This window comes from Hylobates moloch, unplaced genomic scaffold, assembly GCF_009828535.3.
Source record: "Hylobates moloch isolate HMO894 unplaced genomic scaffold, HMol_V3 SCAFFOLD_1, whole genome shotgun sequence".
NCBI classification, from domain to species: Eukaryota; Metazoa; Chordata; class Mammalia; order Primates; family Hylobatidae; genus Hylobates; species Hylobates moloch.
Genome location: NW_026652276.1, coordinates 49,672,565 through 49,684,806, shown reverse-complemented (window position 1 = coordinate 49,684,806; position 12,242 = coordinate 49,672,565).

The window sequence follows — 12,242 nt, the reverse complement described above, 5'->3', positions numbered from 1 at the left end:
GTTATCATTAATGTAAGTAAACACCCACAAATCAAGACAAAATGGATCCCTATATTCTAAACTTTGAAGTTTTTATGAGAAATAAATTAACCATAAAATTAGAGTGCAGGCAGTTTTCTGAAGAAAAAAATCTTAAAGGTACTCTAAAATACTTAAAAGGCAATACTTCCTTTACAAATTTAGACAGAGACACATAAGTTGAACAAGGCAATTTGAAAATTGGGCAAGATTTAGATTCCCATTAAAATTGGCCTTTGCTTAAGTTTTCTGAAAGTGAATTAGACTCACTGTAAGTGGCTGCTACACAATAGTTTAAAAAACCAAAAACAACACAGATGAAGTGCTCTTACTGCCTTAGACTCCTCAAACCTAGATATTCAGGGAAGTCTCTCCAAAATGATGACTACTTCCAAGATCGCTATTTCAGAGCAGAATAAATAAATTTTTTTGAAGAGCATGAGAAAAAAATACAAAAGAAACATTAAAAATGCAGACAAATGTGTATGTTTAAGTGTTTTATTAATGAGAAGGAATTTGTATTTTTTTAACTTGTACTCGTTTTAAACTTTCAATTTAGAGATAAATGTATATAAGAACATATACAATTTAGATACTGTGCATCCACAAATAATTATAAAAGTAAGATCATTTAAAAGGATAAGATCTAAAGAATACATGAACACTAATCCTTTTTAGTGTGACAATGTAAAAATAGAAATATGAGCCATGAAGCATTCTTATCAGGATTTCATTGCAAAACATTAGACCAAGTCCTGAAAGGCTGATTATATTAACTATCTCGACATATGTTGTTTAAGTCACGTTAACTTAAGCTTCTATCACTATTAAAAGTTACAAAAATACTTTAAGACCTTATATAATTTCTTTCATATATCGTTTGAATTTAATAAAGAAACTAAGGCATATGTCATGTTTCAAAACATATATGTTCAGGATTTGCTAGATCAGATTTGAACCACTCAGCTTAACAATGTACCTTTCTAAAAGCATTGCTTTTATCATTACAACTTCAATTTTAATACTTAGACAAGATTTTGAAGGATCAAAGATAGGTGTCCTTTATTTAGATGAAGTCAATCAAGGAGGATTTAGTTAAAACTTTAATGTTAAAATTTAAAAATTTCCAGAACCTTGTTACTATGGCAATACTTATTTTTAAGTCAAAATGGTTAGCATTCAGAATTCAGTTTAGAATAATTTTAAATAACCTTTGTTCTGTAGTCCCTAGTTCCTAACATGTTTGCCTCAGAAATCTCATTGAAATGAAAATACATATATAGAGAAATACGATTAAAATTAACATATATATATTTTCATTTCAATGAGGTATGTGTGTATACACACAGACACACACACACGCCTATTTTGAGAGCGAGCGAGCGAGCGAGAGTGAGTTATCAGCAATTTCTATTGGTTCATAATTCCACAGTTTCTTTATTTTAGACATTTCCATTATTAAAGAATGGCCATCATGGATATAATGTTCTCTTTTTTGGTGAATTTTAAAAGGACATTGTATTTAAATATTTCAGATCTATTTATATGTGTAAGATATAACCAAAATCTGTTTACCTGTGGCCCAAATCAAGTGCAGTTAAACCTATTTCTATCGTCCACCTCTTTCCCTTGGGAATTTTATCTTATTCATTTTTCTACCTTTATAGACAGATTCCTAAACTGTTGATAATACGTTTTCATATTTTAAATTTTGACCAAAGTACTTTTATATTGTTTGTATTTTTCTACAATTATAGTATTCTTTGCTATCTTAGTTGTGTTACTATTTTTTAATAAGTTTTCAGATTAGGAGGTCTGTTTATTGATGTTATATAGAAAATATTACAATGGTTATGTTCATATTATATTCAGTGAACTTACTTGTTTTATTTAAATGATTTGCTTACAGATTATCATGTTTTGTTATCAACTGTTTTGAAAAAAATGACAGTTTATTCATTGCCAAATTTAATATTTTTCATTTTTTTCCTTTGTGTCCTCTTATTCTGTTAGCTTAGACATTGAACACATTGTTGCACAAAAAATAGCAAGTACCAGGAATCTCGTATTCTTTACAATATTTTTAAAAAATGCATCTTGAACTTTGAAATTTATGAGGTTTTCTGTAGTTTTTTGGTAGATAAGCTTTATTGGGAAAGAGTTAACTTTCTATTCATAATTTCATTTTAGAAAATAATATTCTCCTGTAGGAATAAAGTGTATTTGTAAGTAATTTTTAATAAAATTTAAGTATATATTAAATCTCATGTGAAAAACAGCCTCTGATAATTAAAAAACTGAAAAATAAAACTAAACCAAAAACCAAGATATTTCTCAACAGTAAACATAGATAATTCAAATGTTAGTATACAGCAGTACACACAATCCAGAAATATATTAGTTGAATCATGCTTCTCAAAAATATTTATTTCAAAAATGTTAGAATGGCAGTTTATTACCATGGAATTGAAAATCCTAAGCAAGATTTTTTACAGACATAAATCCTGGTTCTTTCCCTTAATACTGTGTCCTTGAGCACACTATTTACTCTCATTAATACTTTCTTCAGGGTTAATTTAATTCATGTTATCAATAATTTAATAATACCCAAGACTTTATATTTTAAAGTTTTGTGAAATAAGTTTTTTAAATAGCATATATGGATACAAAGGAAACATTCATTATTGTTGAAAATCTTAGCTATTTGATCAATGTCACCATTTTTGTTTTAAATAAATAAGACAATAAACTAATTACTCAAAGAGAATATAAACTATTATCGATTTCTGGTTACATGGTTTCTTTGAATATGTTTATATTTCAGATATAAGTAACATTTTAAGCTACATTAATTGAATGTGAAAAGATAAATAGAATAAAATGAACATAACCTGAGGTCCCCTAAATTAGTGAAATATTATGGCTATTTCTATAATTAGAGTTCAGAAACCTGGCCACTTAAAGAGTCAAATATATATGAATGGTTATCTCAATACCAATTTTTGGTTGATTTGTTTTCTTTATGAAATTTTCTGTCTTGTAAATTTTACCTAAAGGATACATGAGTTTTATAACACTAAAACGAACAACATTTTTATAATAAATAGTAGACTAGAAGTTTCCCCATTGTGTTTGAATTTTTTTTTTTTTGTAGATTTCAGAATCAGAACTGAAAACAAGAGATATAGAACACTTCATTTCTTAAGGACAGTCATTGACAACTAGGGCTGCACACTTTTCCCTCAGAGCCAAACCAAATTGCCACATGTTCTTACTTACAAGTGGGAGCTAAACATTAGGTGCACATGAACATCAAGGAAACAATAGACACTGGGGACTATTAAAGTGGGGAGGGAGGCAAGAGTTAAAAAACAACTTCTTGGTTACTATGCTCACTTTCTGGGTGATGGAATCGTTTGTACTCCGGATCTCAGCATCATGCGATATACCCGTTAACAAATCTGCACATGTACGCCTGAATTGAAATAAAAGTTAGAGAAAGAAAGGAGGCTTCAGATTCACAGGATGACCAAATGAAGAGAGATTAATAGAAAATACACGAACAAAAACGCACAAAGAACAAAAAAATAGAATAGAAAAAAAGAGAGCAGAAGAGACATAGATCACTGGGAAGATTTCTACCAAACATACAGTTACAGTCCAGAGAGTAGTCAAGAGAATGGGGGCACAATTAGTACTTGATAATATAATTCCAAAATATTGTCAAAACTGTTGAAAGACACCAACTCAAAGAATCAAGAACATCTGAGAACCCCCAATAAATAAATAAAATGTGTTACCATAGTACAATTTTTCTCAATGTTTGGCTGCAGGAATGCCATCATCACCACTTGGGAATTGGTTAGAAATACAAATTCTTAGGCTCCACTTCAGGCCAGCTAAATCTGAAACTCTGCCTACAGGGCCCAGAAATCTGTATTTCAACAGGCCCTCCAAATGAATGCTTTAGAATTACTAAGTAAACTGATAGGAAAAAAACTTCCCTATTCAATATCTAAGGCACCAAACTGGTAAAAGTCATCTGAAAGCATGGAATATCATTTCATGCAATGAAACTAAGTGACAGTTTTACTAACTTTGGGGCCACTGGAACTGGACTGGAAAAAAAAATCTAAGCTCTCCCAAACCAAACCCCTTGAAAACTTGTAAAACACTGAAAATGAATTGTCAACTTATAGGTTTAATTTAGATTAAAAATGGATACATTCTCCCTTACTCTGAATAACACAGAATTAAAAGTAAAAACAATATTGTATAATAATGCAAAAGGACAATGTAGCTTAGGATTTCCATGAGTGGACTTAGAAAAAAAGAGTGCTTGGATCACAAGCCTTTGAGTAATGAGCATCTTCCTCCATGAACTAGGATATATGATGGTACCTGTGTTTATATAATTTTTTAAATTATAAAATGAGATAAAGTATGTGAAGCACTTAGTACACTGTCAGACATGTATCAATACTCAGCAAATGACAGTCATTATTACTAGTTACACAGATTGAGCAGGTACACTATCTTTCACCCCAAGGCTTTTTTCCATGCATTCCTTCATCCTAAAGTTTTGTGATAAAGGCATTATTTTTATATCCACTTTACTGACAATTACATTTGTGTGTAGTGAACTTAAATATATATCTATTGACAAGAAAAGTTAAGTTTAGTAAACTTAGATATGTATTTACTGACAAAGAAACTAAAGTATATAGTAATCTTAAATATACACCCCAAAGTTATACAGCTGGTATTGATATTTTTCCCACTAAGAGGGAAATATTTAGAGATTGTCTGAAAGTAAGAAAATTAATTTCTTCCCATTTAGTTGAGAAACTAAAAAAAAAACTTTGTGATTTTATCTGTGCTAATTTTAGCATATACTGAAGATTAATACTATTACACATTTTTTAAAGTGTAAAAATTTTAAATCATTAAAATCATTTAACAAAATAATGGATATTTATTGATGTATGGATCAATAAAAATAACTGCATTATTGTTTGAAACCATTTAGGTTTCTATTATTGATAAATGTATTCATTATTAACAGCTTACTATGTTGCATTGTAATAGCATGTTGTTCTTACTTTAAATATTAATAGAAAAAGCAGATTTTATTGACTTTGAATGGATTTTCATATTTTTAATACAATGAAGCTATGTTTTACTTTCAAAGGTTTTTTCAGTTCTTTTATCTCATTAATTAATTAATTAATTAATTATTATTATTATTATACTTTAGGTTTTAGGGTACATGTGCACAATGTGCAGGTTTGTTACATATGTATCCATGTGCCATGTTGTTTTGCTGTACCCATTAACTCGTCACTTAGCATTAGGTATATCTCCTAATGCTGTCCCTCCCCACTGCCCCCACCCCACAATAGTCCCCGGAGTGTGATGTTCCCCTTCCTGTGTCCATGAGTTCTCATTGTTCAATTCCCACCTATGAGTGAGAACATGCGGTGTTTGGTCTTTTGTCCTTGCAATAGTTTACTGAGAATGATGTTTTCCAGTTTCATCCATGTCCCTACAAAGGACATGAACTCATCATTTTTTATGGCTGCATAGTATTCCATGGTGTATATGTGCCACATTTTCTTAATCCAGTCTATTGTTGTTGGACATTTGGGTTGGTTCCAAGTCTTTGCTATTGTGAATAGTGCCACAATAAACATACATATGCATGTGTCTTTATAGCAGCATGATTTATAGTCCTTTGGGTATATACCCAGTAATGGGATGGCTGGGTCAAATGGTATTTCTAGTTCTAGATCCCTGAGGAATCTCCACACTGACTTCCACAATGGTTGAACTACTTTACAGTCCCACCAACAGTGTAAAAGTGTTCCTATTTCTCCACATCCTCTCCAGCACCTGTTGTTTCCTGACTTTTTAATGATGGCCATTCTAACTGGTGTGAGATGATATCTCACTGTGGTTTTGATTTGCATTTCTCTGATGGCCAGTGATGATGAGCATTTTTTCATGTGTTTTTTGGCTGCATAAATGTCTTTTGAGAAGTGCCTGTTCATGTCCTTTGCCTACTTTTTGATGGGGTTGTTTGTTTGTTTCTTGTAAATTTGTTTGAGTTCATTGTAGATTCTGGATATTAGCCCTTTGTCAGATGAGTAGGTTGCAAAAATTTTCTCCCACTCTGTAGGTTGCCTGTTCACTCTGATGGTAGTTTCTTTTGCTGTGCAGAAGCTCTTTAGTTTAATGAGATCCCATTTGTCAATTTTGGCTTTTGTTGCCGTTGCTTTTGGTGTTTTAGACATGAAGTCCTTACCCACGCCTATGTCCTGAATGGTATTGCCCAGGTTTTCTTCTAGGGTTTTTATGGTTTTAGGTCTAACATGTAAGTCTTTAATCCATCTTGAATTAATTTTTGTATAGGGTGTAAGGAAGGGATCCAGTTTCAGCTTTCTACATATGGCTAGCCAGTTTTCCCAGCACCATTTATTAAATAGGGAATCCTTTCCCCATTGCTTGTTTTTGTCAGGTTTGTCAAAGATCAGATAGTTGTAGATATGCGGCATCATTTCTGAGGGCTCTGTTCTGTTCTATTGATCTATTTCTCTGTTGTGGTACCAGTACCATGCTGTTTTGGTTACTGTAGCCTTGTAGTATAGTTTGAAGTCAGGTAGCGTGATGCCTCCAGCTTTGTTCTTTTGGCTTAGGATTGACTTGGCAATGCAGGCTCTTTTTTGGTTCCATATGAACTTTAAAGTAGTTTTTTCCAGTTCTGTGAAGAAAGTCATTGGTAGCTTGATGGGGATGGCATTGAATCTATAAATTACCTTGGGCAGTATGGCCATTTTCACGATATTGATTCTTCCAACCCATGAGCATGGAATGTTCTTCCATTTGTTTGTATCCTCTTTTATTTCATTGAGCAGTGGTTTGTAGTTCTCCTTGAAGAGGTCCTTCACATCCCTTGTAAGTTGGATTCCTAGGTATGTTATTCTCTTTGAAGCAATTGTGAATGGGAGTTTTATTCAGTTCTTAAAATTTTTTATCATTGTGAGATATTTCATTTACTTATTGCAAGTAAGCCAAATTCGTGGTGTATTCATTAAAAACAATTATATCATATAAAATATTTATTTTATGACATTAACTTATTTTCAATGTATTGCCTAATTTTAGTATTGTTTTTAGTATACTTTAAAGAGAGTTTATGTACCACATTTTTTTGGATATAAAATAAATTTTAAAAAAGAATGCTACGGCTACCTTTGCCTGGTGTGAAAAAAATACTATTATAATGGTTTTCTTATTGGATCTTCCCAATGATAAGGCTTAATTTGAATATTCTAGCTCCATTGATAAACATTAGACGTGTTCTCATTAAATTTTCTGCTGCGTTGACAGTTTTTTTTTCTGAAAGTGATTGCAGAAATATCAGTATTAGAAAGAAGAGTATAACATTGACTTTGTTTGCTTTATGAAACATTAATACACAAAGCAGAGTGGGGAGTGGGAGATGTTGACCAAATACAGAAAATTCCAGTTACGCAGTAGTAAGTTCCTGAGATTTAATGTGCATCATAGTAACTGTGTTTAATAACAATATATTGTATATTTGAAAATAGCCAATAGAGTTTAAGTGTTTTCACCACAAGAAAATAACAAGTGTGTGAAACAATGCATATATTAAATAACTTGATTTAAATAGTCAACAATATATACATGTATAAAAAATCATTTTGTACACCATAAATATTTAAAATTTTAATTCTTAATTAAAATATCTCAACATACAGAATGCTCAAAATAGTTAACAAAACATTTATTCATAAGGATCACATTAAAATTATTTGTTATTAATTGTGGTAAAATGTATTTAACATAAAATTGATCATTTAACTATTTTTAAATATGTAGGTCAGTGGCATCAAGTACATTCACATTATTGTGCAACCATCACTGCTATTCATTTCCAAAATATTTTTCCTCTTAAAAAACTGAAACTTGTATTCATTAAGTAGTAACTTCCTATTCTTCTCTCCTCTAAACTTCTGACAATTACCATTCTCTCTTTCGTATTTATGATTTTGACTACTCTACGTACCTCACATGAGTAGAATCATTCAAATTTTGTCCTTTTGTGACAAAGCTGGTTTAATTCAACTAGAATAATTTAAGATTCATCTATTTTGTAGTTTATGCTAGAAAATCCTTCCTTTTTAACCCTAATATTCCATTGTATGTATATACCAAATTTTCTTTATACATTAATCTTTCAATGAGCATTTATACTGCTTCCATCTTTTGACTATCACGAATATTGCTGCTAAGAACATGGTTGTACGTATGTACATTTGTCACAGCCTTCACTTCTTTCGGGTATACACTCAAAAGTGGATGGCTTGATAATATGGTAATTATATTTTTAATTTTTTGAGGAAGTGCCATATTGTTTTTTATCGTGGCTATAATAGTCTACAGTCCCACCAACAGTGCACAAGAAACCCAATTTCTCCACGTCTGTCCTGGAAAATGTTGCATGTGCATTTGAGAAGAATGTGTATTCTGATTTTGTTGAATGGAAAGCTCTGTGTATGTCTGATAAATCTAGTTGCTTTGTTATTCAAGTTTTCTATTTATTTGCTTATCTGATGTTTATTATGTGTAAATGCCTGAAATTGTCATATTTTCTTGCTGCATTAAACATTTTTGTAGGCCAGGCACGGTGGCTCATGCTGTAATCCCAGCACTTTGGGAGGCCGAGGTGGGCGGATCACAAGGTCAGGAGATTGAGACCATCCTGGCTAACATGGTGAAACCCCATCTCTACTAAAAAATAGAAAAAATTAGCTGGGCGTGGTGGCAAGAGCCTGTAGTCCCAGCTACTTGGGAGGCAGGAGAATGGCGTGAACCTGAGAGGCAGAGCTTGCAGTGAGCCAACATCGTGCCACTGCACTCCAGCCTGGGTGACAGAGCAACACTCATTCGCTATTGCACTTCAATAGCACATGGACTTTGTAAATATGTAATCACGGATTTATCTTTTGTATTTTTTTTCTGCAATACAACGAACCCATATTTTAAGCAAATCATGGAAATAAGAAAATCAGAATGGATTATTTCAAGCATGAGAAACATTTTACCAACATTTATATTTGCTATATCAACAGTTTCTATTGGTAAGTATGAATTTGTCAGTCTCATATGAATCACTTGCAATCTTTCCTGACTTAAAGTCAATTTTGTCTGATATTAGTATAGCCACCCCTGCTGTCTTCTGGTTACTGCTATAGCTTCAATGTGTCCCCAAAAATTCATGTGTTGGAAATTTAATCCCCAATGCAACAGTATTGAGAAGCAGAAACTGGACCTTCAAGAGGTGATTAGGTCTTAAAGTTTCTGCCCTTGTAAGTGAATTAATGCCATTACTGTGGGAGTAGATTTGTTATCTTGAGAGGGGGTTACTGATGAAAAGGATGAGTTTGGACCCTCTCACCCTTTCTTTGCCCCTCTATCATGGGATGACACAGCACAAAGATTCTTACCAGGTGAGGGTTCCTTGACTTTGAACTTCACCACTTCCAAAACTATAAGAAATATATTTCTTTTCTTTATTAATTACCCAGTCTGTGGTGTTCTGTACAGAAACAAAAAATTGACTAAGGCAGTTAATATCACATACAATATCTATTTCCATACTTTCATTTTCAACCTTATGTCTTTGCATCTAAAATGAGCTTCTCATATTTAGTATATCATTGAATCTTTATTGATTTTTATCCATTCTGCTAATCTCTGTCTTTTTACTGAAGAGTTTAACCCATTTATTGTTAAAGTAATTACTTATAAGAAGAGACTTCTGTCATTTTGCTACCTGTATATCTGTATGCCTTCTAGATTTTTGTCTCTCAATTTCTGCATTATTGTGTTCTTTTGTGTTTAATTACATTTTGGCAGTGAAATGTTTTAATTCCTATTTCCTTCCATGTATAGCCTATAGCTATTTTTTTGTGGTTGTCATTGGGATTACATATAACTTTTTAAATATATTTGAATTTAAATTATTGACAGCTGAAATTTAATAACATACAAAATTTCTGCTTCTAAACAGGGTCATATTAACCACCTTCCAGTTAATGATTTCATGAATTATATATTTATGCATTGTGTATTCCCAAACATAGCGTGATATTTTTATGCATTATTAAGTCATGTAGAAAAGTGTAGTTATAAATAAAAGGTACATATAATACCCTTTATAATTATCTATATATTCACCTTTGCTACAGATCTGTATTTCTTCACATGGTTTCAGGTTACTGTTTATTGTTTTTTCTTTTACTTCAACCTGAAGGACTCCCTTAACAGTTCTTGCAGGACAGATCTAGTTGTAATAAATTTCCTCAGCTTTTATTTATCTGAGAATGTCTGAATTTGTCCCTCATTTTTGAAAAAAATTTTGCCAGGCATAGGATTCTTGGTTGACAGGGTTTAATTTTTTGTTGTTGCTTTTGCTTTATTTTTCTTGAATATATTGATCCAATGTTTCCTGAATCCAAGATTTTTGATGACAAATCTGCTGATAACCTTGCTGAGGATTCCTTGTGTGTGTATGATGACTTGTTGCTGTTTTATTGATTTCAAGATACTCTCTTTGTCTTTGGCTTTTGACAGTTGGATTATAACATGTCTCAATGTGGGTCTCCTTGAGCTTATCTTGCTTGGAATCATTAAGCTTCTTGGATGTTTTTATTCTTGTCTTTTATCAGATTTGGAGAGTCTGGGTCCATTATTATTCAAATAATTTCTCTGCCCCCTTTTCTCCCTCTCCTCCTTTGTAGTCTTCCACAATGTACTTGTTGGTTCATTTTACGGTCTCCCACAGGAAACTTAGGCTTCATTCATTTTCCTTATAACCTTTTTTATTTTTCCCAGGCTACATCATTTTAATTTTTCTATCTTCAAGTTCACTTACTCTCTCTTCTGCCTGCTGAAATCTGCCTTTGAATCCCTCAAGTGATTTTTAAATTTCATTTATTGTACTTTTTATCTCTTGAATGTGTTTTTGGTAATTTTGAATATATTCTCTCTCTTTATTATATTTTCATTTGGTTCATACTTTTTTTTCTGACTTTATCCACATCTTCTTTTAGCTCTTTGAACATCTTTAAGACAGATATTTTGAAGTCTTTGTCCAGGTAGTTCACTATCTAGTTTTTCTCAGGAATAGGGTCTATTGATTTATTTATTTCCTACTGAATGGGCCCTACTGGCCTGTTTCTTAGTATGCTTTGAAATTTCTTTTTTTGTTAAAAACTGGACATTTGAATCTTAAAAGGTGGTAACTCCGGAGATCAAATTCTCTCCCTTTCCCAGGGTTTAATATTTTTCCATTTGGTTATTAAAATTACATTTTTAATGTCTCTCTGTGCCAGGAACCAGTCGACAGTGAAAATTCAGTCTTCTGAGATCTTTTCTGAGCTTGTGTTTCTCTGGGCATACATAATGGCTTTTTAAAGACCTCAGTATATATCATTTCTTTTGAATGTTCTAGTTTTTAAATGGCTACACTACCAAAAAGGAAAAAGAAAAACAAGGTAGTGGAAAAGGATTTGACCTATCAAATCGCCTGAAAGTCACTTAAGCCACAGAGAGAGGAGCTTGCTACAATGGTGGTCTGCCTCAGTGCCTGCACCTTCAATATCAAAAGGAGCCATCAGTGATCAGAGCACAGATCCCTGATGTGTGTAGGACAGGGTCCTCATTGCCCACCCCAGCTGTCACAATTTGCATGCAAACTGCTCCAGAAGTGTGAACATATCTGCCTGCCTTTAGGCTGCTGCATAGGGGATGAGTAGTTGTTAGCATGCCGTAAGCTGAAGGACTGAAATTCCAAAATAGTTACATCAGGGTTTCTGCTAGTGCAATTATTGTCTAGGGGGGAAGTAAGAATTCGTGGTAACTACTACTTTACCATCTTCCCTCTAGTTCATTGTAAATAGTGCATTTTAGTGAATAAAGATTAGCATTTAGAAACAATAATATCAGACAAGATCTCTCAGAACAAATGATATTAAATCCAGGACTAAAATCTGGTGTTTTGGAATTGAACAGAGAATGTGGAACACACTCAACTGGGAAGAAATCAGCGTGCAAAATGATGGACGTGAAAGAAAGCATGGCAGGAATTAAAACCTGAAAAAGTATAGAACAGCCGGGCTTAGACTATGAGTAGAGGG